Here is a 24,841-nt window from a genome sequence, read left to right on the forward strand (position 1 = left end):
ACACACACACACACACACACACACACACACACACACACACACACACACACACACACACGTGAAACTCGAATAATTAGAATATCGTGCAAAAGTAATTGCAGTAAGTGCTGCAAAAGGGGCACACACCAAGTACTGAGTACATATGCATGCTTGTACTTTTCAGAGGTCCGATATTGTTCTGTGTACAATCCTTGTTTTATTGATTGCATGTAATAATCTACTTTTTTGAGGTTGTGGATTTGGGGTTCTTGGGGTTTTCATGAGCTGTAAGCCATAATCATCACAATTATGACAAATCACGGCTTGAATTATCTTGCTTTGCATGTAATGAGTCTATCTCGTATATTAGTTTCACCTTTTAAGTTGCATTAGTCAAATAAATGAACTTTGCACGATATTCTAATTATTCGAGTTTCACATGTATGTATGTATTTTCTTGATGCACTACCTGCATCAAGAAAATACATAGGCCAACATTTTGTTAGTGTAGAATGTGTGCTGAAGCTGCTTGTTTGATTTTCAAATTTTACATGGAAATAACATTTGATGACGGTGACTTTCTGTTAAAAAACAAACAGTCCAGAAAATTATCAGCAGGTGCAAAGTAGATGAAAAGAGCGTCCTTATACGCACAAACAAAGCATCATGTCATCCATTTTAAACCATGACAGGACTGTCGCATGGCATTTTTGTTTGTACCCGCACTTGAGTACAAACGCCCTCAAAATTGTTTAGTTTAGGACATGGCAGAGTACAGGGGTCAAGACTATGTAATGTTCAGAACCCCTTTGCAAATTTTGGTGGTCAGGAGTTGGTGCCTCCTTAAATGTTGGTGGTAACAAACAATTAGATTTGTGCTGAATACTGCAGACTGATGTGCCACCCTACCTGTTAGGCTGAGGAGGAAGGGTAAATAAAATACCTAGTGCATAGGAAACCATGTATTATACTACCTTTTATTATCTGACTCCACCTGCTTACAGCTATGGGAACAAGACAAATTTTTCACTGGTTTGAGGCTTCCTGTATGATGAAGCATGCTAGTCCACTAGTTATATGTTTTTCTGTCCTTGTATTTTTCAGCTGCTGGCACAGAATGCTTTTATGAATAAATGGGTCACATTCTGCAGGCCCTTTCGGCATGATTTCAATTGTAAAGAGCTGCTGGTCATGTGTAACACATTGCACTCAATATTTTTTGACTTGATAAGCACATGGTAACGTTTAATGTCTCTGGCAGAAATAGAAGAGGCCATCCCACCACTATGCAATGTATTCATATCTGGCGACTCACAGGGATTTCTCCAACATAACAACACAACTTTAGCTTTGTCTTTAGGCAAAATAACGTGTTTCCAAGTCTCACCGACTTCAGGTTATTACTTTAAACCTCTCCCCCACAGGCTGGTTCCAGGATGGAGTCTTCCTGACTCCTGGACAGAGACCTCCTTTGTCTTCCAGCTGGAACCCTGAACCTGAACCAGCATCATTTTCATAAGGGCTGTGAACAGGTGCACAATCATTCGGTGCTGGTCACCACTGAAGCCCAGACCCAGAAATTGAGATATCTTCCCTCCCAGTTCTCTTAGAAATCTCCCGACTCCAGGATCCCAACTATAATCCAGAAAACCTGGAAAGAATTGTAAAGCCAGCTCTTTCCTGGTAAAAGTACTTTCCTGGAACTGCTCAGCCCCTCTTGCTGGGAGTCCTGGGTGAGTTTGATGCCACATTATGCCATGGCATTGCCACAATACATGCAACACTAGCCACTGAGATCAACCAGAGATCTTCTCCGCTGATTGCAGCCTATACCTTAGGATTGCCACCTTTTCTTCAAGCGAAACCCGAACATTCAAGTGTAGCACGGCAATATTGTTTTGGAAAATATATAGACAGCCAGGGGGGAGAGAGGAGGGAAAGCCAGGAGAGAGAGTGAGAAGAGATTGTGAGCAACACATCTGCCTGAAGCAGATCCTCTATGCCCGTCTAGACTTTTCTGCACCCTGTGTTTCAGACGCAACCTTGCTCCCCGAGTTCTTGTGTCTCGTGCCTCCTCCATGCATTCAAGTTGGACCCCGTGGTTGCCTCTGTCCACCTGACATCTTGTCTGGGTTTCTACTGGCCTGAAACCCATACAGGCCACATTTAGGACTGAAAACCCGGACAACCCGGGTGAATCCCAGACAGGTGGCAACCCTACTTTGCCCCCTATGGCAGGTGAGCCATCGTGTCACAATGAGTAAAAGAGCATGCTGGCAATTAATGAAAAACAAAAACCTTCTGTCCAAAAAACATAATCAACTGTGCATAAAATGTCAGTGAAAGGTTCCATGGAAAGTCTTGTAAATTGGAAGTGTCAGTTCTGGCATTGAAAGACAGTTAGGTCTCTGTGAGATAAAACATCTGGCAAAGCCACCTCATACAGGAGAATAAGCTAAAGGAAAGGTGTCATGGGAGAAACTTGTAGACCACCATTTCTGACCTCCTTCTGAGAATAATGCCGATATGATGGCTTCAAAGTCTTTAGGGCTCATCCACACCAGCATCCAGGGGCGAGTGCAAATTGCAGTGCATCCTATGGTTTACTTTTCTTTTACAAACTCATTGAAATGTAACAAAGTGACATTGTATTCACAACAGAACATTTTGATGCAGGTGTAGTGCGTCGCAACATGCTGCAGTGAAAGAAAGTAGTGCTTCCCCCTATGTTTTTCATTGCACATCACTGAAACACATTAGGGTGAGCTGATCACAAAGGACACACTTTGCCTTGTCTATACCTTAGGACTGTATTGTGGAAAGCTACCCAGTACAGCCTAACGCATATGGTATGAATGGGCCCTTAGTCACTGACCAGTTACAGGTATGCAGATCAGGAGTTCTGACTTCACTTGCTGCATGCTTGTTCTGGATCTGTGACTCAGGACACAATGGAACCTCCTTTTAATAAGGAAGTCAGCAATGGCATCCTCCATATATTCACAGGTTTCTATACAATATATCTATATGCACCAAGCCTAGAAAGGCAGCCAGTTGATGACATTGGATCATCACATTTTTCTATGGCAGCGTTCAAAGCCGTATCTGGAGATTCCTGTGACAAGAACCTGTGGGTTGGGAGAGATGCTTGTCCCTGGACACAGAGAGATTGTATATGGAACGGGAAAGATGTTTGTCCCAGGACACAATCACATGCGGTCAGCCACTGACTGATGCGGCCACTGTTAGCTTGTCATTAACTTAAATGGGCACAGCGGCTACATCTGTATGGACACATCTGGGATTCCTGCCGCAAGATTCTGCAGCTTCTTTCCGCAGAAACCCTCCAGCTGTGTCTTCGAATGCTGTGTGCATGAGACCTATGAGCTGTGAACCATGTATGTGTCTATTAAAGTTCCTTCTTAAGAGAAGGAACCTAATCACAAGGGAGTTGCGTCATTAGTTCCGCTGTGCTGGCCATGGTGAGCACACAGTGTTTATTGTACATCTGGGTGAATACTGGGTGTCTGGTTTGGTTAATAATATAATGGGATTCTGTATTGCTGACCTTTGACATCAGGACGGTTAACTTAAATGTTAGGTAATCAAGTGCAAACCGTGCAGATTTCCTCGTTGTTCTGTATATAATTAGAAACACTTTGATCTTTCTCGTTTTATGAAAGCGGCCGTAGCAAAATAATGTGACTCGCTTCAGTGTTACGCACCCTTGTCCAAAAACAGTTGTTTTTTTAACTTTTTGCCAGTGACAGTTTTTATGGTGTTGCTCTACTTGTGTTTAATAGAAATGTGAGCATTTTACACACACACACACACACACACACTTATGAATTGTATTTTAGAATGCTTTTATAGGTCTCAGCAGTAAATTATTATGAGATGCATTTTTTTCAACTGACTGTTAACTCTGTCCTTTTTGTAGCTTAAAGCCTTGGTGAAATGCGGGCACCAAGTACTTGTGTTAAGCTGGGTATAGAATTTTGTCTAAAAAACTTCATTATTGGAGCATTCGTTTTCCTTCTATTTAATGGGGTCAAATCTATGATCATTTTCAATTGTGTTGACGAAAAAAAAAAAAATCATAGGAGCAGGATGGAAAATGTTACTCGAATGAACAGTATTGGCCTTCAGTAACACGGTGAAACTAAATCGGAGGGGGGGTACAAACAAATATTTTCTGAGTAATAAAAGTAGTGGCAGACGTTCTCTGGTGCCAGATTTACATTGAGCACAAGATCACTTTAATCAGACTGATACCAAGGAGCTTGAGGGCCCATTCACATCACATCCAGATTATCTCCAGACCAGACTGTTTTTGGACCCAAAATGCATCCCAATGTATACTTATGCTATTTCTGGCCTCTGTTCCCACCAGCGCAGTCCATTCCAGACCAGAAAAATACTGCTTGTCCTATTTTGTCTGCTCTGGAATGCAATGGAACGCATCAAAAATGCATGGAACGCACCTGTAAGACCATTTTAAGCTAAAAAAAAAAAATTGCAATCACGGTAATGCAGCAAAAATGCAATGCACTATGTTCCAGATCTGGTCCGGAAAATGGTGTGAACCCAGCCTAAAGAACTCCAGTGTTTTTTTTTTTCTTCAAATGAGCAATTGTATCCGCCCCCTCCTTTTAGTTTTCTGCAGGCAGCCTTTAGGGGTGAAGCCTGCTGGGCCCCTCCCACAGCTCTGCTCTCTGCACAGACTATGTACCGCACATTGATGATGTCGCCACTACTTTTATATAGTAACATCTGGGTTTACATAGACATTTGGTGTTCAAAAAATGGATTTATATACTTTGTAGCTATTAAAGTGACATTAAAGTCAAAATTTCCCCTCACCCGCCCTTGCTCTTGAAGGACTTGCCTTAAATGATGCCTTTTGATCCGATCATCTTCTTTCCTGTAGTTTTCAGGAGTCTCTCCAGTGCTGGTGCCGGTCTCTTATCCAGCACTGACTGCTGTGTCTTCTGTGTCCCAAGGAGTCTGTGTGGCTACACACTGCCAGGCTGCATGCATTGACTTTCACTGTGTCTTCCCCCTTCTCCCGGCCAAAGATCTCTACTGCACTTTCTTTGTTTTTGCAAATACCCACTGCTTGCTAGCAGTAGATATATGCAAAAAAAGACGGTTTCATTCCACTTAAAAGGAAAATACCGAAATGTATTATTTTTTTAAATTAATTCAATACACTCCCTCTAGGATTAAAAATGTAGTACTCATTATTGTAAAATGTTTTTGTTTTTATACCTTTATTGTAATGGTGCCAATACTAGTGGCAGGGTATGTCAAGCTAATTGGTAACAGAATATAGGATAATTGGATCTACAAAGTGGGGGTGGGTGTCTGCTGTCTGTATATAGATCCTTCCATGCACTCGGGAAATAGAGATCCTGAGGGCATTCTGCCATGTTACACTCTTCTGACTTGTGAATGTATACATAACAGGTCACCTGATTAGTCATTATAATTATAATTCAGAGTGACACATAAAAAAAGCCAGTACTCTGAGAAGTGGAACATGCCATGTGAAGATGTAAAAGGTGGCGGTGTAATGAGACACTGCGATGGCTTTACTGAAGCTGTGTGAAAATTGCAACAAAATGAATGTTTACAAGATTCTTTTATTGCTGTTTGTTGCCAAATAATCAATATAGCAAGCTGGATCGGGTGATGACTGATGATCAAGGCACCACATCCCTTCTCATTTTATAATGCCAACAAATTGTTTATGGGGACCTTCAAGGTGCCGAACATGGGCGTATATGTTAAAAATCCATTCTCTTCTTTTACAAAAATGAAATAATACTTGCCACATATTAGCGTTCATGTAGTGACCACACAGGGTGCAAAACGGTAAAGGTGCAGTTCCTGGCCCCCCAAAAAAGTCGCACACTCTTATATTTTGTTGGACCTCCTTTAGGCTGGGTTCACAACCGGGGCGTAGTTTTTCAGCATGTTTTTTAGCACGTTTTGCCGTTCAGTGAAACGCACGTTTCACTGGCGGTATGATTTTTTGCCCCGTTATTTTCTCTACTTTTATTTTTAGAATTTGTTTTCACTTTTAAACTCGGCCGCTCGCAAGGGACGGAACCCGGAAGTCGGCAGCCGCCGGAGGACACAGCGGGGATCGCGGACAAAGTAAGACCTGTACACTGTATTCCCGATTGTGGCTCGGGGTTACCGCTTTGTTAACCCCGATCCACACTCGGGAATACCAATGGAAAAATGCCCCAAAGAAGCTCCTGTACTTCTTTGGGCTTAGGGCGTTTTTCAGCGCGTTCCTACGCTCTGAAATACGCCCAGGTGGAAACCATGCCCATAGGAAAGTATGGGATTTCACTTGCTGGGCGTTTTACAGCGCTTCGATCAGCGCTGTAAAACGCCCAGGTGTGAACCAGGCCTTAGCTTTGATTATGACACGCAATCGCCGTGGCATCGTTTCAATAAGCTTATGCAATGTCACAACATTTCTTTACATCCAGGGTTGCATTCATTTTTCACCAAGATCTTGTAGGGTTTGATGGGAGAGTCGGACCCCTGCGTAAAGTCTTCATTGACGGAAAACCTGGTCATTTACTATCGTGGGCAGCCGACTTCATGTGTTGCCAGATGAAACATATCATTGTAGGGCTGCAACAACTAATCAACATAATCGATTATAATCATTGTAATTATCCAATAGAAGGCTGTTGCCTATATGCTTGGCTAAATCCAGGTGGTGACTTTTATTGGCCAGGCCGTCTATAATTTGTTTATGTTGCTATATAATGATGTTAAAGGAGAAAGGGTTTGCAAAACTAAAAGGTGAACATTTGGCTTTAGGCTTCACCACTCCTTTACATGATGTAAAAATCATACCTATTCTATATTTCTAAACTTAGTGTAAGTAAAATAGATTTTACCCCACGTGTTTCCTTCTTCTTCTTTTTTTTTTTTTTAATCCTACAAAATCTAATATATTTAAATCTGCAACCAAATTAGAGCCCTTTAACCAGTTGACATCCGCGGTGTTAAACCCCCTTCCCATCCAGGCAAAGTGGCAGTGTAAACAGAGAAAATGTATAGTTCCGCACTAGGCAGTCCTTGAAAGCAGAATAAAGCCTTAGCCCCCAGTCACACATTGGCATTCTACATTAATACTAAAGTAGTAATGTATAATGTATGATTTATCTTAAATAAAAAAGACACCGCGGGCCTGTGGTGTACTATGTAAAAAGCCCAGAGTACAATAGTACTCCAAGAACTGCATCTTCTGCAGGATGGAGAGAACCATGTTCTACATTCAGCCACTACTTAAAACCTGGGACATTTCCAGATCTAAATCTTCCAAACCTTCTTCTTTCCCTTGTGCTCACACTGTGACCGATTGGTGCATAGTAGAATACTGCAGCCAAGGGAAGTGTTAGGGCTCAATCATACCACACAGCATGTGATATTGTGCGTAAAACGTGCGCCTGCTGATGTGCAGTTTGTTAGAATGCATTGCATTGCCTGCACCACATGATGATAACATGCCTTAGTGTTTTTCAGTGTCTTTGTGTGAACAGAAGCTATAAGGCAAACTATCTTGTTCTTGCGTTGGAATGGTCAGTACTGCTGGTGTGAACCAACCCTTATGAGACCTGAAGCATCAAAAGATGCTTCCATATTTAAAGGGGGGAACTTCAGGATTGTGAAAACTTAACCCTTGCAGTGGGGCTACCCCGTTTCGAGAAGGACCAAAAATAAATTAGAAATCCTCGGTCCCTTCTCCCTGCTAGACCGGTCCCTGCAGCCTCTTCTCCCTGGGCTCCAGTGGTCTCCAGGATTTTCACCCCTAGAGAAAAATTTAAACATTTTTCACAATTCTGAAATTCTACTTGAATGTTGACAACCTGTGGCTTGCTTTAGCACATCCCTCATATCATTGTACGACTGTGGCACTAGAAGTCCCAGGGTATACACAACAGCCTTGACTACAAGCTTGCTGGTTTAATTATTTATACTTGACCCAGTAAGCGGATGTCTGGTTACAATAAACCTTGCCACTGAGATCATTTGGTGAAGCAGCAATAATAATGCTTCTGATGCTATGGTGCTTCCCAACACTGCGGATTCGATGAAACCTGGGACATTATGCAAATACTGATTTACTACACAATACGTCTCTGTGTCTTTTCTTTTTTTGGCCCTCTCTCACGCCATTGCTACTGGTTTCTCTTCACACGGTCAGAAGAACTAACACAAAGCCAGTGAAAGAGGACCAGTGCTGGGCCAGTGATGAGAGACAGATGGGCAGGGGGCCCCTTGCATGGATAGTGGTACCATGTTGAAGAAGGTATATAGGACATAGCCATGGCCTGTACAAATGCCAAGCCTCTGGGATGGAGATAGTCCCAGTATATGGTACATTTGTTTGGGTCAGATAGAGAAATGGATTGGGCCGGTATTGGGGGAGGGGGGCACTCTGCTGTCAAACCAATACAACTTGTCCAAGGCTTTACTTTGATAGTAAAAACCAGCAGCTCACTGATTAATTTCAGTGCTCTCCATTAATCAGCAAGCTCCTTTTGTTATTTGCAGCACTGTGCAAAGCTATAACGCTCCATTTACACCTAAGAAATGTGATTTAGAGGCTTTTTGGCACATCTATACACGTGACTCGTAGTACAGAAGCAGAATTTTGTGTTTTATGGCCCCATAGACTTTTATATATATATTGTATCTACATTCAGTCTTTTGGGCAAAAAATTTGCGGTACTGCCTAAATGTAAAAAAAAACAACAACAATATTTAATTTTATCGAGCGTCCGGCATCAATGGAGATGATTGAAAACAATTAAATTGGGATTCCTGCCATATAATGGCCCTGTGTGCATGAGGCCTTGGTGTTGCCACATGTAGGGAAATGTGCAACAAAATGCTCAGGTGTGAATAGGGGGCTTGTGGGACATTCACACCATAGCGTTAATCACACAATAACGTGCGATCAATGCACACTATTGCACAGCGCATCTAGTGTGTGTTACCGTGCGCTAGGTGCATTGCCATTCATTTAAATGACACCTCAACGCATCTCCTGGCCACTGGGAGGTGCATGGGGTGCCATTCAAATGAATGGCAACTGAACGCACCTAGCACATGATAAAGCAGCTAGGAGCACTGTGCGATAGTGCACCTTAATCTTATGGTATTGTGGGATTAATGCAACGCCGTGGTATGAATGGGCTCTAAACTTGATTTTACTGCTGTCAGTCTAAGGCCCCGTACACACTGAGCGGTTTATTGCGCGATATAGCTCTATGTAGCTAGTCCAATGCATTCCAATGGAGCTGTTCACATCTCACAGCTCAATGTCGCCTGTAGCTTGTCGCTTGTACATGACCCTTTTTTTGGCGGTTGTCGCGCAATGCGGCCCCAATAGACTCATCGCGCATTACCGGCAATATTGTGCAACATCGCGCTACAGAAGGGCCTCTTTTGCACTGCAAAATGGAAGGAAAGAATGATGTCACATCAAGATCGCTGTTGATTGGTTACAGCCCAATGTAGCAGCAACGAAGTCCCTCCCAAAAAACGCGCTATGTAAAATGTGAACTGTCGCTCAATATCGTGCAATGTAGCTCAAAGCCGTTCAGCACGAAATCGCAATATCCATGTCGCTCAGTGTGAATGGGGTGTTAGTGTGGGAATACAAAAGTACAGTTAAAGGAGAACTATGAGGTGAGTGAAAATCACTCAGCCTCATAGTTTGTGACAATGAAACTATCACACGTCGGCTCAATAGATCGGGAAGTGAGAGAACACATACCGTCGCTCGCTCACTCCTCGAGCCTGTCCCTGCAAAGAGCCGTGACTGTCACTCACGGCTCCCTGCAGGGATTCCCCCCCTCCCCTGTCTGATCCTCCAGCGCTGACTGGTGGAACAGACGGGGAGGGGGCGGGTACAGCTGGCTCTGCCTCTAGATAAGCAGAGCCAGCTGTCAATCACGCAGCTGGGTGGACCCAGACAGTAATGTCGGGATCCGTCCCAGCTGCGGCAGTGTCTCAGCTTTGGGTCACGGGAGGACGCTAGTTTGTGTTCTCCCGTGACCCTGGGGAGAACTATGGGGAAAAGCACTGACCCCATAGTTCTCCTTTTAAAAAATACATTTCGGTATTTTGTTTGTTTGTTCACACCAGCAGCCACACTCAACAGCACGGCTGCTGGTGCATGTGTGCCCAAACAATGACGATGCGCTCCATCGAGTTGCATTGCACTATTTATTTATTTTTTGTTAGAATTTCATTGAAATGTCAGAAGTGGGATTTCATTGAGTTCTATGGGCTCACTGCAGTGCAAAGTGGTTGTACCACGTCTCACTGATGTGCGCTTTAAAAAAAAACTACTGCATGCATTGCCTTGTCTTGCGTTTGGGGCTGTGCTGGGAAAAACAGCTAGCACAGTGCAAACGCATACGGTGTGAACGAGCCCTAATAAATAGTGATGGGCTCGGGCGTGTCCGCAGCTCCACGTGCTGAGCCCGCCAGGAAGCTGACGGCGCCGCAGCACCAATCACAGGCACAGAGACATTTCCCGATCTGCGGATCGGGATAATGTCTCAGTACCTGTGATTGGCGCTGTCAGGGTCCTTGCGGGCTTGGCGCGTGGAGCTGCGAACACGCCTGAGCCCATCACTACTAATAAAGGCACAACCGAATGAAATGTGTGCATATGCTAACACATTATCCTTGTATTACTTAAATATTTCCATCTGCAGTTTTGTAAACCACAAAAAAGTGCAGAAAACCCATCTTAGATGTCCTTTTCAACTTTAAAATGAAATGCTTTGTTTTGTGCCGGGGCCGGCGAGGAAATGGTTAAGTATGAAGTCAACAGGTATAGGCACATCCAGGTATGTGATATGTTTGTTTTGCAAGGTGCTACAAATGCTGGCTCTGTGCAACCTGATACTATGTAGGCCGGGCTAGCTTGCCTCAGAAAGCAGGCAGCAATGTAAGAGAACTGGAATTTCAGGTCTTGCTCAGTAATAGCAGCCGGCCCTCCCAGGGCTGTGACTGGCGATTGCTGTCAGTTTCAAACTGAAAACAGAAATAAGGAACAGAGATGTTTTCCAGTGTCTAATCTGCCCACAACCAGCTTCAATGTGGCTATTATGAAGGTAAGGGGGGTTGTTTTGTCTGTAGAGCTCTATACGCAGGTACCTGTTCATAGGCCTGAGCTTTGCATGGACACGGGCACTTTGCAGGTATGTTTTCTCCAATCAGTATAAATGTAAAGTATCTCAAAGTATATCGTACATATTGAAATGTTTGCATGACTGTTTAAAATTCAGCGGAATGTTGTATGGTCTGTTACCATTGTCCTTAGCATTTTAAGTGAATCAATATAAGTGAGTTTTCTGGTAACAAAAAAAGATGTTTTTGGGTGTGTCGCACATTTTTGCAGTTAGGACTTTGGTCTCCAAGCATCTGAGTATAGCAGACAAGCAATAAGAGCAGTTCATTTACAAATGGTGGCTTTCTGTACTCATCAACATTGAATGGTATGTCTACAGAACACAGACGCTTTGCTTGATTCTGTTTAGTCGATGTAAAATGTATTTTGTAGTTTGTGGCATGTTAACGTACTCAAAACAATAACAGCAGAGCTTGTTGTAGCTCAGGGCCTGTGTTTTGTTAATTAATTTCATGATCAGACATGGTGTTGGCTACAACTACCAGAATCAGATATGGTGTTGGCTACAACTACCAGAATATATTTTAATGCTGGGTGATTCAGTAGAGCCTTCTGCTGTATGGAGTCTAGACGGCAATAGCAAACATCTTCTCATCACTCCTGTGAAGCCCCATCTATCGCTTTATTAGGATGTAGTATTGTCCTTTCAGCAACAGGTAGTGTATGCAAAATCCTACTTCTCACCTACTGCCAGTGTTTGCTTTTATCTATGTATTTCTTGATTCTTAGCAATAACATACAGCAGTTGAGAGTAATAGATGAGTATGCAAAGCATTGCACAATATCTTCCATGCAGCATTTCTTTTGTGTTTTTTTTTTAAAGTTTAGAATGTGCATTGCGTTGTATGTGAGAAAACTTAAAGCGGACCTTCAAAAAGAAAGTCCTCTCATCTGCCTCCACAATGTTACACATTGCATATTTTTGTAAAAAGTAAATACTTTTAATGTTGGAGGGTTCCACTTCCTGAAATCTTCCCTAGATAAGGGTGACATAATCTGACCGCCATCTGCCTCCAGGTATGCCTACGTCACACATCCCAGGAGGCAGTGTTTCCGCATGAGATCTCATGCATACACAGATATGCCACAAGTCTGCCAGATCTATGGACCTGCGCAGTGTGTCTACGTATGTGTGAGTTCCCCACGCATGCACAGACAACACACCACATGTCTCTGCTAGTCTTTGAGACCTGCAGGGTTTCTACACATGCGTGAGATCTCTTTTCAAGATGGCGGTGTGGGAGCAGAGAACTTCAGCTGCAAAGAAGACAACGCTGGACTCCATGGCATGTTTTTATTTTAATTTCCATACAGGTTTAAAATAAAATGTTATTTGGATAAGGTGATGTTCCTCTTTTTATTTTAATGTTCAAAAGATCTTAGCAGTAACTTGGGTGACCAGGAGTCAAACTTGCAAACCTAGAAAGTACAAGAACAACGAAGGAGAACAGGACATGATCAGTGCAAATCATCTGTATACAAACGCAAGGTAGATAGATATAATAGTGTTTGGTATCTGTCAGGGAATATAGTTTAACAATGACCCAGTCAGAATGAGCTGATAAAGAATCCAACTGACGCAAACATACAAACAGTAATTAAGTTGGCATTGTGATAAGACGATGTTTGAGAAAAGAAATGAAAGTAGAAAGAGACAGGGTAGTGGAGAAGAAGAGAGCACAGAGGGAGAAAGGGGAGTGGAGAAGAAGAGAGAGCACAGGGGAGTGGAGAAGAAGAGAGAGCACAGAGGGAGACGGGAGTGGAGAAGAAGAGAGAGCACAGAGGGAGACAGGGGAGTGGAGAAGAAGAGAGAGCACAGAGGGAGACAGGGGAGTGGAGAAGAAGAGAGAGCACAGAGGGAGACAGGGGAGTGGAGAAGAAGAGAGAGCACAGAGGGAGAAAGGGGAGTGGAGAAGAAGAGAGAGCACAGAGGGAGAAAGGGGGAGTGGAGAAGAAGAGAGCACAGAGGGAGAGAGGGAGAAAGGGGAATGGAGAAGAAGGGAGAGCATAGAAAGAGAAGGTCAGAGCACTCCTGGTCACCCAAGTTACTGCTGAGAACAGTCACACCGGACTACACTTCGAGATCCAAGAGATGGTAGTCAAAAGAAGGCAATAAGAAATGTCTTGTCCAAGGCTACCATCATTTCCTAAATGTAGGCATAGTATTCATCAGTCTCGTTGTTAGTTTTCTTTTCGAAAACGTCAAATGCATTCTAAATTTCACTTCATAAAAGTGAAGTTCAAAAACGTACCTTCGCACGATGGCTACATCCGCACTGCAAGTGCTCATTTTGTCTAGAGGATTAAAAGAAAGCAAATGTCTGGAGATCCCTGAGTTGTTCTTTAAATATACAGCTTTCACTCCAAACCTGGTAATTCTTCCATAAAGGTCCTTATTTAGGAGCTTACTGTTACAGGGTAATGGCTGCCTCTCATCTTTGCTCCTGAGTTGTCACTTTGTCACACGCACTGCTAATGGAGACTGCAAGGATCTCTACCAACACTCATTGCACAGGTATGGTCCACAGAAAGCCAGGCCAGAGTAAAAATGTTGGAGTTCATGCACCATGAAAGGAAGTGGCTAAAAGAGGCTGGAGGTGACAGAGGCAACAAACGTTTTGAAAAAGGTTTTATGGTTTAGATCTACTTTAATGGTGGATGTAACTCTGTTTATGCCATTCCTCATTGTTTCTGTTGACTTGACACTTTGTTGGTGTTTTCCTGTGGTATTTCATCTGTGCTATCAAGCTTTATATACTCTGTAATAACTCGCACCTAACCTTAACCTAACTCTTACTCGGATCCTAAAACTTGTAGCAAAGCTATACTCTCTTCCCCACACTCCCTCACCAGTGAAGACATCTTCGACCAGTCTTTTTCCGGGTCCATGATCTTTAGCCATCTTGATTGGCTGGGCTGGAATAATGGAAGTCCTGTGCATGCTCATGGGAGTTCATTCATTCCAGCACAAAGATATGCGGAGAATGTACACTTGATGTCACTTTTGTAATTAAGAACTTTACCTGCATGCATTTTTTTTTTTTTTTCATTTTCAGTCCACTTTAACCTAAATCCTAAAATGTTACCCTTATCACTTCACTTGACTCTAAAAATTATTTTACCATAATTCTTAATCAAGTGTTGAAAATTAGCCCCTAAAATAACCCTGACCCCTGACATAGTAGACTTTTTTCATCAGCTAATGCATTGCCACTCATTGTTGTCAGACTGACGAATGCAACAGAGATGAGAACTGAATTCAGTTGCTGCAGATATTTCAAGTTTGTCAGTTGCGGCCATCAGATGACACTGTGAGGTCTATATTGTAAGGGTGCTCTATATTCAGGTAGCTGCCATGCTAAACAGCAGTGGTACGCCCCTCCCCCTCTTCAAGCAATGCTACAATGTCCTAACTAGTAACTTAATTTACCATGTCCTATTAGAATGGCCAAAATGCTTTTTAAACAGTGTCATAAATGTACCCTGTAATGTTTACTTGTAAAGTAAAAATTTTATGCCATTTTTTTTTTTTTATTTGCTTCATTGTGGTCCAAGAATATTTTGTGAGACGCCTCAGTTGGCAAATTGCAAGACCGAAAAGATGCTAATAGAAGCTAATTAGCACAGGACACCCTCCATGGTGAAAACCTCTTTACTTAGAAATGGGAATCTTTCTGGTCATGCCAAAAGTAGCATAGGAATTGCTTGTACGTTTCGACATCTTCATGCAGCAGCTACCAGCCAACTGGAAATGTTTAGCGTTGTCTGATTTTGCTCTAAAGCTACCCATTAACATGAAAGGACAGTGGGGCATGCAAGCATGATTTGATCGTCTCTGGATGCCTGCGGGTGTAATCTGACGCATACATTTAAATGCTCAGATTGTCCAAGGGTTAGTGTCTATACCACAGAGAGGGAAGGAGCTGGGAGCTTGTGTGACATTACCCACTTGTCTTCAGCCGTTCCACCTGCTGCAGCCTTTAGTGTAGCAGGGACATACTTCTTGCTGTGGCTCGCACAGCATCGTTGGTGGCTAGGATGCAGCTGCGCACACCATAAAAACCTATGATGCCGTAGGGCCATCTATGTCCTAGCAGCCATTGACATTGTGTGGGCCGCACAGCGTCACTGGTTGCTAAGATGCTGGTGGCCCCACAGCATGATAGGTTTTTATGGTGTGCCCCCCTGCATCCTAGCAACCAGTAACGCTCTGTGGCCCAGCCACTACCATCCTAGCAACCAGTTATTCTTTGTGGGTCACCCTTAATTTGGTACGCTAGGACGTTCCCTGAACCTGGATTACTATTTGGGTTGGCCGAACGTCCAAGCGAACCGAGCCCCAGCCATTTCACTCATGACTAATAAGGATGAGGCTACAATAAACATTACAGTTGAAAGTTATTTCACGTAACACGTGATCTGTGGGAGCCCACAGATTAGAATTAAGGGAACCTTCTGACACCATGTTCCTAAAGACTTGCTAAAAACAATATTTGACTATTGTTATTATTAATTAAAGTTATGTCCAGCCAAAATAATTTTTGGTTATAGTTTTGAATAGAGTGGGCTAAATTTAGAACTTCTGTTGGGTTATACTGCTATCTGGGACTCCATAAGAGAGTTTAAGGCCTCATTCACACTGGGCGTACATGTCCGTGTGGCGTGCACGCCTGGAAACAGCCGGTCCCAGGAAGGCCGGTGCTGCATGTGATTGCGCACAGCAGCCTGTTCTTCCCTACAGGAGGACACAGCTGTACGGTGTCATCCATGCAGGTAGGGGTGTCCGCACTTGGATCCACACTGCAGACACCTGTACCCACACGGATGTGCAGTTCGGGTGTCCGTATGACACCGTATAGCCGCGTCCTCCCAGGATAGTCTGTTTGCGGGCATGCACGCTGCACGGACGTGCACACCCAGTGTGAATGAGGCCTTACCATTATTTCCTATACCACTGACAACAGTTTTACTGGAAAGGGAGTACAGGAAAATATGCAACAGGGACAGACAAAGATGAAAATCTAACTGATTCTATCTCTATTTATAAAACCAAAAAGGTTCAACGTTTCCTCACTCTATCCAAAACAGAAGTTTTCGGCAGGACGTACACTTAGAATTACATTACCAATGATGCTTTACAATTCAAGCGCACTATTTAATTTTAGCCATTGAAGATGCAGGTGCACTTTTCTAATAAATCACTGAGAAAAACACTGTGCGAATACAGAAAACTATAATAAAATGTGCTGTCAAAACATTTCTATAGGAACCAGAATGCAAATTTCCATTATTTAATAATAATGATGATGATGACAATATAATATTATTTATTAATAATAATAATAATAATATTGTTATCAGAACCTACACAAACTGCTCTTCTGAACAAACAGGTGTTCTCAGTAGTACAAAGGTAGTTTCATATTTCTATTTTTGTCCTATTTATACTGTTGCTATCCAGGTTGCATGTTTTAATGATGGGGGATGGGCGAGTCCCTGTCCGAACAGGCCTCACCAGTTTCTCCACTTGTAGCAGTGGTAGTCTGCTTAGTTTTTGGGGTTGGTCACATTTACCTATTCATCCAGTGCTTATGTACTCAATTTTTCATGCACCATTTTAAGAACACCTGTCATGAGGTAAATATGGGAACTGCCATTGCAGACATCATTCTGAAATTGCTGTTTTCTTGGCTTTGCCTAGGTTTCAATACTCTTCATTTACAGACAGAACATGCACCCTGTAACAGAGTGTCAGAAACTTGGCAGAATTTCTTATCTCTATACTTGACTCCGGGTCAGTGACTTTGAAGCCAAACCATCAGCTTGACAGCCAGGGAACTGCCATTGAGATGTCAGCAATGACAGCCTCCATACTTTTTTTTATGACGGGTCTACTATGAAGGCCTTAGGTTCACAGGAGAAATATTTTTTTCTCCTTTTATGGTTGATGTAGACCGGTGGGGAAAATGTACAATAATTGGGCCTTTTCGGTTGTATATATTCTAGTGGAAGAGCCAGACATGGTTGTGCATGACACATTTCAGCCTTGCTTCTTCAACACAAGTTGGTTGGAAAAAAACTGGGTACCACCCACATACTAAATTTTGGCCTAGTCAGCAGGCCAAAATGTGAGCAGTATATGGTCAGCTTTAAAATGTAGTACTGCAACCTAAGATCTGATAACACCGTTTCATCAAACTCTATATTTTGGGTTTTCTCTGTATATTTGTACATTGTAGACTGGCCCATCCTGATCCTTAAATTGTTAGCCAGGAATCTGGCTGTGCAGGTAATACTTGCTTCAGATCTATGGAACAATGGCATGCATTTGATGAACCTCCTTTGACAAGCACAATGGTTCGAATGAAATTGAACTTGAAGGTTTATTTAGGGGTCAGATAGCAGCTTATTTAGAAGTAATTCCTTGATTTTCATTTTCTGTAGTAAGTTATTAAAAAGCAATTACAGGCAACAAGTGGCAGCAATCCTTGTGGTACAAATGCTATACAGTACACTCTGCAGCTGATTAAATCAGAATTTTCACTCAACCCTAAGGGTCCCTAATGTTCACACCAAGGGCCCTAATGTACACGCTAGGCCACCAGATAAAATGCTCAGTTTTAGCGGACAGGCTAGTGTGTTCTGATGCCTCCTGTGGGTGGGTGGGCGGTGTGATGTGCTTTCAGTGGTGACTGGCGTTGTTCAGTTGTTGAAAAACTCTAGTCACCACATGTAGTATGAACGAACAAATGAATGACATTCAGTTTGGTGAAGCACTGTGTATCAAAGAATTGTAATTTTTTTTCAAATAAAATGCTGGTTTTTACCTTTTTTTTTTGGTAACCTTTTGTTGCATCTTGGTGCTGCGGATCTCCTGCAGTCTCTTTTGAGCACAATTCTGTCTACATGCATGCATTCTAGCTATGGGGACAACATTGGACCATGCCTGTGTAATAGGTGTTAAAATTGCCCCTTCCAGCCCCCATTGGGAGCCTGTATGACACGGTGACAACATGGGAGCACACAGGGATTTAAAGTGGTGTGTAGTCTATTTTATGCACAAAACGTTGGAAAAAGGAAGCACTACATGTTTTTTTCTGGTATGTGATTGTAGGAATAGAATTGGTAGACGAGGACAGAGCGTTGTTGCCCCATAACAGAAAGTGTCTGCTCAAAGACCTTCATGGCAGGATCACCAGATAGTATTTAATGAAAGCTGTAGATTTATTAATAATGAAAAGTAACTATTAATTTACAGACACTCCTTGGTTTACAATGGGGTTATGTTCTGATAAACCCATCGTAATGCGATCGTATCGTAAACCGAGGAGTGTACTGTACTGATGCGGTTGGCAGCAGGCAGTATACAATGGGGAGCAATAGCCAGACTGCTATTGGCTGTTTCAAATTGCAATAGCCAATAGCAGGCTGGCTATTGAATCCCTTCCCACTAAGAGGAGGAGTGGACCCGACAGAGAAAGTTCTCTCTCAGGTCTGCTCAGTGGGCGGGTGTAATAGCCAGCCTGCTATTTGCAATTTGAGATAGCCAATAGCAGTCTTGCTGTTGCTCCCGGCTGTTTACCTTAACCTGCCGCAGGCTGTGGAAGCTAGCTGGCAGATGCATGGGGAAGCTGAGCGCCCTGGGGATGGTTGCTTGAGAATTACCATTAACTCTCAAGCGACCAGAAACTACAGTTATCCGGCACCTACCGATCCCTGTGGGTGCTGGATAACTTGGAGTTTACAGTAAACTCCATCCATCGTAAATGCGAAAGATCGGAATTCTGTGTACATGATCAATGCAAGGGCAGCAAGAGTGTATCCTCTGGAGCCTGTGCTCCATAACTTCCTCTCTCTGCTTCTGGCATCACTGATCACAACCCAGCTTCCAAGGAATGTTTGAATCTTATTGAGGCTCCATTCACACATAGTGGTAGCTTTTTTGTGCGGAAAACCGGGTGGCACAAAAACATGCAAACTTTTACATACGCGTGGATATAGTATCTAGTCGCAAACACGCGGGGCCTGCACAGATAATCGCGTTTGGACTCTTTTTGCGAGACGCGCATTTTCCAACTGTGCGGACGTTGCCATAGTGTAAACTCATTTTGGAATTTTTTTTTTTAATGTTTAGCGTGTTACGCGCGGAAAACTGCTAATGTGTGAACTAATTCTTAGAAAAATGTCTTGGTACTGATGCTTTTTTCACATCAGGCTTCTGTTGTGTCTAAACTTCTCTGTTTGAATGTCAGCATGGAGCTTATAGTGTGTGTTCTGACATCACAAGGAGGCACACTCCAGGATCACCAGATTACTGAACAAGGAGTGGGGGAATCCATGTAGTATACCATTGCCTGGCTAAATAACAGATTGGCAACTCGGCTGCCTCAAACAATGCATACTTGCATTGCCATGCATGACGTTCTGTTCTCATACTCTAAGGCCTTGATTCTCAACTGGTGGGTCGTGACCCAAAAGTGGGTCGACGCATGCCTTCCACTTTTCTAGGTGAGAGGCTCCTCAGCCTCCCCCTAGCGCAGGACTGTCAGTTCTCGTACCAAGCAGCCATTCAAAATATGCTGCCCGGTGCTGAGTGTCAGCTTAAGCCGGGATAGGATGGGGCTATGGCCACAAGGGCTGTGGCCATCCATATGTGCATTGCTTACAGCTCCCTCGTGTGTCCTGTAGAGGTGCCTGGACCGGAGTGACGTCACATTCTGGCTCCCGACACCTCTACAGGGCGTGCAAGGGAGCTGTACAAGCAATGCACATATGGATGGAGCTCCATCACAGCACAGCAGCCCACACTGGACACCAGTCTGAGGATCCACTCCAGTTCTTGTAAGGTAAGGAGACTGGGTGGACCTTAAATAAAAATGTAAAAAAATAAAAAAATTTGGGAGTTGTGTGTGTGTGTGTGTGTGTGTGTGTGAGAATGTGTCTATGGTTGTGTAGGTATGTCAGTGTTTTTGAGAGCCCATTCACACTAGCATAGTGCGTTAATAGTGCAGTGTACCATGCAATCGCACCTACCGTGCATTCTGTGGTGTGGAAGGTTTGTTTTGTTGCTATTCATTTGAATGGTACCCCAAACTCGCCTGCACCGGAATGCACGGTACCCTAATGCTGTGCGACTTGGGTCGCGACTCAATGACCAAGGACAAATGTGGGTCCTGAGGTTTCCCCAGTTGAGAACCACTGCTCTAAGGGACCATTACTCTGATGCATTGGGGCAACATGTGGCACAATGTGCAGTTTCTACAGACTACTGCAACACATGATTGATATTGTGGTGCCATTCATTTTGAAGGAAACCACAACTCACCTTGCCAGCACCCCTCAATATTTTCTCATTCCCAGCCCCTTGTTCTCCATGGCTAGTTAAATGAGCGTGTCTCGCTAATCTCTCTAGGATGCATCAGGGAACAAAGAGTTAGTTTGAGAATGTGAGGTTCATACACTGTACATATGCTATAAAACAAATGCTTTGTTTAACCAACACCTATGTGAAATTCCTTGACAGTTGTTTTTTTTTTTTCCTTACACGTTTCGAAGTACTCACGTTAAGCCCCGCGGACTGAATAAGAGAAGTCCATCAGTTTCCCCTTCCTGGAGGAATCTTTGGTTATTGTATGCTCCAGCCACTAAACACTCTAACGTGTGCATCTGATTGGCTGCAGTCAATGTATGGCTGAGAACTTTCTGACCGCCTCCTCCTTTTGTCCACTGGGGGTGAAGGGGGGGGGGTTGGGTCTGACAGGGCCACCGATGGCTTGAATTTCAGCCAATTCAGGTGAAATTGGGCAAAATTTCGAGCAATGTATGGCCAGTTTAAAGGAGAACTATGAGGTGAGTGATTTTCACTCATCCTCATAGTTCGATCTGACGTGTGACAATGAAACTGTCACACGTCGGCTCAATAGATCGGGAAGTGAGCGAACGTATGCTCACTTCTCGATTATGTCCCTGCAGAGAGCAGTGACTGTCACTCACAGCTCCCTGCAGGGATTTCCCCCCCTCCCCGATCCTCCAGCGCTGACTGGCGGAACGGACTGGGGCGGGTACAGCTGGCTCTGCCTCTAGATAGGCAGAGCCAGCTGTCACTCACGCAGCTGGGTGGATTTCGACAGTAATGTCGGGATCCGTCCCGGCTGCGGACGTCTCGGTATACCGCGAGCCGTAGCTCGCGATATATACTGAGCTTATGGTGACGGGAGGACGCTAATTTATGTCCTCCCGTGATCCTTAGGAGAACTATGGGGAAAAAACAATTACCCCATAGTTCTCCTTTAACTCCGTTTAGATCTGTAGTTCATCTCCTACAATCGCTCCTGAGATATCGGAATAGAGTTGCTATGTAAAGGTGTTAAAAATCTCCTAATATGAGATATGTCGAGATGCATGGCCTGCACACACCTGTGGATTTTCTTATGTAATATGAATACTATAAACTGCATGTAGTTTGTGAAACACTAATAAATGGTACTGATGCTTGGAAATGGTCTGTTTTCATCTTCATCTTCATCTACAACCGTTGTCCAATAATTATTCAGTAGTAGATTAGAACGCTTATACTGGCAGATCATGTTTGGCAAGATAATTTCTTTTAAAGGAAACCTGTCATGAAAGAAATACCTGGGCTGCTAATGCCAACATCCTTCTGAAAGTTCGAGTTCCCTGACTGTCATGGTGATCCTCTTGCTTAAACACAAGCTTACCTGGAAGAAGTATGAACAGAAAGAGTTCTAACTTCACTTATTGCATGCTTGTTCCATGTCCGAGACTCATAGCACTAAAGCCAGAGACAGCCAGGCGAATGGCATTTTTATGTTTATATTTCTCTCGATACAAGTTTTCTTTAAAGAGACCCTGTCACCAACTTAAAAACATGCAGGTAAATGCATAGAAAAATCGTGTACTTCAAATGCTCACTTTTTTCTTTTCATTTTCCTTTCCATAAATGATTATTTGATTGCAATGTGCCTTTAAAGCACTGTTTTGTGCTGGCCCAGCTCCTCCACCCCACCCCTCACCTTTCTGCATAGTCTTTAATATGTATCCACCAGGGGAGGGTAAATAACCTGCATTAAATACATTGTGTACACATATACCTAATGGGAAGATTTTTGTTGAAATGATTGTTCCTGTGGAAGGGTCTCTTTAAAGCCCTAACTCCAGACAGAACCTTTTTTTTTTTTTCTTAGTGAGGGGGGATTTGTTGGCGGTCTGACTGGTGTGTTCTTTGCTCTCTGGGTCCTCGGTGGGTAGTTTTAACCTCGCTGCTTGTGGGGAACAGCACTAAGAAAAAGACACAGCACCCTAACCTCAGAAAACAATTAGGAAGCTTCTGATGAAGTGTTTACATACCACAAAACACGTTAAGCTATCCTGAGGACGCCCGTGGTACCTTATTATAGAAGTATATGGGTATGGACTTCATTACATTTTAAATTCTTTTTCACTTTTCATTGTAATGCCAGCACTTATTGTTTTTATGTTCTTTAGTTAGCTTGCATGTTTGTATTATATTGGTTAGGATGTTCATAGTACTTTTCAGTATATAGGTGGGAAATATTTGTATTCGGTTACTTTTGTAGATATCACTGGTATTGTGATTATAGTGTTCTGCATATATTTTCTGTTAAATCTCCCCAGGTCAGTACTCCTGTGAACACCTTTTGGGGTTTTCAAGTGTGTTTTAGATTATATTGCTTTATAGTTGTGAATAGTCTTTATGTGTTTACATGTACTTGTTGGCTTATACACTAACTTTAATTCATTAGATTTCAGAGGACTGCTTGTTGAGTTGTATGGGCTTTTACTTTTTGTTTGTTTGTTTGTTTTAAAAAAAAATAAAAAATGATACATGTTGTCTACGGCCATATCACCCTGAAAGCACACGATCTCGTCTGATCTCGGAGGCAAAGCAGGGTGGGGCCTGGTTAGTACCTGGATGGGAGACCGCCTGGGAACACCAGGTGCCGTAGACTTGATACATGTTTTACACAAGCAGTGCGGCTGATTGTATTTTGAGGGGATTGTGGTCATTTCACATCTGGTTTGTCCTTGGCCAGCGCAGAGGGTAGTGCAATTCCAGTTTGGATAAACTCCATAAGTGAACAAATTACCGTTGACTGTTTAAATGCCTCTTTGCGGAGAGGGTTATGTAATGGCTTGCCATGCAGATGATGTAAAAGAATAATTGCATTAAATATGACTAATATAGATTATTGGTGTTTGTATTTTGCTGGTCTGCTGGTAAGTTCACCTAGTGTGTCTACAAGTCACAGAATCAATACTATTAGTTTTAGGGCCCTGTCACACAATATGGTTCAAGGTTCGAGCTAGGAAAGCACTGGATTGCATAGGTAAAGCCGGGCTGTGTTTTGGGGTAGGAGGGGGCGTGGCGGTGCCATTCATGTCAAAGGCACCGCAGACGCGACACCGCCCGCACCGGGACACAAAGTACAGTAATGCCCTAGGTTCTGGTGCAGTGTGATTGGAAAAAATGCTGCATGCACAATTGTTCCGATCGCACAGCACATAAAAATGTCCCAATGTCTCGATATGGTATTCCTGGGCTCTGTTCACACCAGCGCAGTCAGTTCTGGTCCAGACAAAAAAAATAATATTGTGTGTCTCATTTTCTCTGGTCTGGAATGCACTGGAACGCATGGAAACGCACAAAAATGGATGTAAACACACTGGGCTGCACCTGAAAGCCCATTTTAGGCTAAAAAAAAAAAAGTTTTTACATATTTTTAGCCTGAACATAGCTTAATACAGCTGGATTATTTGTAAGCATCATGTTGCAGCAGAAGACTTAGTCTTCCCTGAAGATATGAGTTTTCAAGGGTTGCCTAAAGGTGGACTGAGTAGGAGATAAGTTGACAGATTGGGGTAGAGAGTTCCAGAGGATGGAAGACACTCTGCAGATGTCCTGCAGGCAAGCATGGGAGCAGGTGACATGGGAGCTGGAGAGCAGGAGGTCTTGAGAGTAGTTGCGAGGACAGTTTGGGTGATCAAAAGTAAATATGCTTCATGTCTTTCACATACAAAGTAATCTCTCTCTGTTATAGGAATGGCCAGTGTGATTCATTTCTTTTATTTGGTTTGGTCTTTTATTTGGTTAAGCATAGAGTGTTGGGGAATGTTATACTTGTCCTGGCTCTTCTATAAATAAAAACATTTGCATACTATAGCTAGCCATGGATTTGAGATGGTCTTCAACCATTTTGGCTAATTTTGGCTATATCAATTGACAATCTCACGTCTCACAGCAGCAGCAGCAGATCTCCCTCCCACTCTTTGGGAAAGATTGATTTAGAGAGGTTTCGAAATCTTGTCTATTTGCTATTTTCCCCAAGATAAGATGGTGACTGGAGCTGTTTGTCAGCTCCTTTCTCTTCACTGCCTCCTCCATTCACTTTAACCGAGTTTGTAACTGATTATGGCCATTTGGCTAACAGGAAACTATGCAGTTGGCCCGTTTGAACCTGCATCATAGACCTCATTCTTATGCCCATAGCCAGTTTATGAGCATGCATGTCAACCAGAGTATCTCACACATTCTGCCCCCCCCCCCCCCCCCCCGCCCCCCGGCGGCGCCACGCTCTTTGT

The 24,841-nt window shown here is 43.2% G+C and overlaps 1 protein-coding gene across 2 annotated transcripts in view; it reads left to right on the forward strand.

The window, feature by feature from the left end:
- Positions 1-24,841, forward strand: part of ELF1 (E74 like ETS transcription factor 1) — a 90,789-nt gene that overhangs the window by 25,701 nt on the left and 40,247 nt on the right. Inside the window, exon 1 of one of the 2 annotated variants that reach the window (XM_018560487.1) lies at positions 11,027-11,144. The exons of the other annotated variant lie outside the window; for it this stretch is intronic. The gene's annotated coding sequence lies outside the window, so the exon portion shown is untranslated. Of the gene's footprint in view, positions 1-11,026; positions 11,145-24,841 lie in introns of those variants that run through there. 2 annotated transcript variants of the gene reach the window in all.

This window comes from Nanorana parkeri, unplaced genomic scaffold (assembly GCF_000935625.1).
Source record: "Nanorana parkeri isolate BGI_ZX_2015 unplaced genomic scaffold, ASM93562v1 scaffold457, whole genome shotgun sequence".
Taxonomy (NCBI): Eukaryota; Metazoa; Chordata; class Amphibia; order Anura; family Dicroglossidae; genus Nanorana; species Nanorana parkeri.